The sequence below is a fragment of the Austrofundulus limnaeus genome, unplaced genomic scaffold (genome assembly GCF_001266775.1).
Source record: "Austrofundulus limnaeus strain Quisiro unplaced genomic scaffold, Austrofundulus_limnaeus-1.0 Scaffold157, whole genome shotgun sequence".
Taxonomy (NCBI): domain Eukaryota; kingdom Metazoa; phylum Chordata; class Actinopteri; order Cyprinodontiformes; family Rivulidae; genus Austrofundulus; species Austrofundulus limnaeus.
In genome coordinates this window covers 708,493-711,529 of record NW_013952559.1, presented here as the reverse complement: position 1 = coordinate 711,529, position 3,037 = coordinate 708,493, and the positions used below count along the sequence as shown (strand labels likewise).

The 3,037-nt window shown below is 43.6% G+C and overlaps 1 protein-coding gene across 1 annotated transcript in view; it reads left to right on the top strand.

The window, feature by feature from the left end:
- The window catches only part of LOC106523500 (von Willebrand factor A domain-containing protein 7), a 15,934-nt gene that overhangs the window by 6,781 nt on the left and 6,116 nt on the right, over positions 1-3,037 (top strand). The gene's annotated exons all lie outside the window — the stretch shown is intronic.

Genomic DNA, 3,037 nt, shown 5'->3' with positions numbered 1-3,037 from the left:
ATATATATATATAAAACCATAGCAGCACACATGACAATTTCAAGTGCACAAACCCGCACAAACGAAGCACTAACCACTCATCATATTTGCCTTTTTTTTCTTCTGTTGTTCATTTTTTGGGAGGGGTTGGTTTCACTCAGCTCTTCTGCTGAACTTCCATTTACTGATCACCTGTTGCTCTCTTTCAGTGTCAATCTTAAATTTTCTTCTATCAAACCTCAACGCACTCTCTCCTTTCATAATGTTAAGAATATAAATCAGGATGTTCTTCTTTTCCATGTTGGCAATACCTTCTCCTCCTTCAGCTCTTCTAACCTGGACAATCTTATCTCTTTTTACAGTAACAGCCTCACCACCATCCTTAACTCTGTCGCTCCGTTAAAAACCCGGTCTGTCTCCTTCTCAAACTCTGCACCGTGATTCACTCCAGAACTCCGTTCATTGAAATCCAAAGGTCGGAGGCTGGAATGCCTCCATAAGAAAATCAACCTCATAATTCACAAGGAACTCTATAAGAACCACATCAAACAGTATAAGGACAGTATTTCTCAAGCCAAATCCAGCTACTTCTCTGTCATAATCAGTTCCAATATTGGTAATTCTCAGACTCTTTTCTCTCTCTCAACCATACAGTTTCATCTCATAACTCTTTACCCTCACATGGTGTCCAATGATTTTTGTAACTCTCTGATGTCCTACTTCAATGAAAAAATCCTGACTATTCACAAACACCTTGGCCCAAACACTGCTCACAGCTCACATGTTGAACTCCCCTCTCCCTCCCTCCACCTCTCTGTCTTCTCCCTCCCCTCTGCCRCTGACATCACTGATATCATTAGCAAGTCTAGCCCTCATCCTGCCAGCTCGATCCATTTCCCACTGTTCTTGTTAAATCCTGCCTCCCGTCTCTGCTCCCTATCATCACCAGCATCCATTCCTCCTTGACCTGTGGTACTGTTCCCTCAGCTTTTAAATCTGCAGCCATTACCCCCATCATCAAGAAACCCGGTCTCGACCCAAGTAACTTCAGTAATCTTCATCCAATCTCWAAACTGCCCTTCATTTCCAAGATTCTAGAAAAAGTTGTCGCCAGTCAACTCCACTTTCACCTTTCCAACAATAACCTCTATGACAGGGGTGTCAAACTCCAGTCTTCGAGGGCCGCTATCCTGCATGTTTTAGAGGTTTTCCAGCTCCAACACACCTGATTCAGTGATTGAATTAACTCTTCAAATTGGGCAGAAGCCTGTTAATCACCCAGCGATCAAAATCTGGTGTGTTGGAGCAAGAAAACCTCTAAAACATGCAGGATAGCGGCCCTCGAGTACAGGAGTTTGACACCCCTGCTCTATGACGAGTTTCAATCTGGTTTTCGCCCACATCACAGCACCGAAACTGCCCTCATAAAAATCACCAATGATCTTCTCCTTGCTGCTGACTTTGGTCTCCTGTCCATCCTCATCCTCCTCGACCTAAGTGCTGCTTTTGATACAACCTCTCATTCTATTCTCCTCAACAGACTCACATCCATTGGCATCTCAGGAATTGCGTTTGACTGGTTCAAATCTTATCTTTCTGACTGCACTCAATTCATCCAGATAAAATCCTTCCATTCCCAGTCATCCCCCATCTCCAGCAGCGTGCCCCAAGGCTCTGTGCTTGGACGCCTTCTATTCATAACTTACCTCCTTCCTCTTGGCTACATTTTCTGCAAGTTTTGTGTCCGTTTCCATTGTTATGCCAATGACACACAGCTCTACCTGTCAACCAAGCCAAACTCCACACACCCTCCCTCCATCCTCTCTGACTGTCTCAATGAACTCAGTCACTGGTTTTCAGACAATTTCCTTCAAGTGAATAGTAATAAAAATATATCCTTGTCGGCACTAAAAATTCCATCTCAAAGTCTAATAATCTCCTCATCCCTATCAACAACTCTCTGCTAACCCCCTCCCCTCAGGTCAAGTGTCTTGGTGTCATCCTCGACACCACTCTCTCTTTCACTGCTCACATCAATAATGTTACTCGGTCTGTCTACTTCCACCTCAGAAATATCAAACATCTCCATCCTTCTCTCACACCCCGCACCACAGCCATCCTTGGCCACAGTCTTGTGACCTCACGGATTGACAACTGTAACTCCCCAACAAATCCCTCCATAAGCTTCAGATGGTGCAGAATTCAGCTGCACGTGTCATCACCCAAACCTCCTCCCATAACCACATCACCCCAGTCCTGCAGCAGCTCCACTGGCTCCCGGACAAATCACACATCGCTTTSAAAATTCTTCTTCTCACGTTTAAAACTACCCACCATCTTGCCCCTCCTTACATGTCCGATCTCGTACACATCTCCATCCCCTCCYGCTCTCTCAGATTCTCTTCTTCCCTAAACCTCCAAGTACCCACTGCTCGCCTCTCCACCATGGGGAGCAGGTCCTTCACCTGCTCTGCACCTCTCCTCTGGAACTCTCTACCACCTGACCTAAGAAACACCACCTCTCTTCCTGTGTTCAAGACTGCTTTGAAAACACATCTCTTTAGATTAGCATATCCATCTTAACTCCATTTATAATCCATGCTCTGTAACTCATGCCTGCTTGTCTCTAACTGTATTTTCACACATTCTTCCATGATGTGTCTAATGCTATAAGTGTCCTTGGGTGTCCTGAAAGGCGCTTTTGAAATAAAAAGATTATTATCATTATTATTATTTCTTAGATGGCCTCCCTTCTCCCCTTACAGCCATCCTCTCCACACCATTATTATGAAATGGTTTTTTTAAATAATAGAAGAAAAAGAAGAAGAAAGAAAAAAGTGAAATGTAATGAGAAAGAGTGAAAAAGAGATTAGAAGATACGTAAAATATATGTTGAGAAAACACAAGACAGCACACCGGACTTCTCGGCTCCACACCTACAAAACAAAGATAGCAAAACCACGGCAACAAAAAAGCATAACTATATAATTGTAATGACTTTAACCTTATACATACATACATACACACACACACACACACACACACACACACACACACA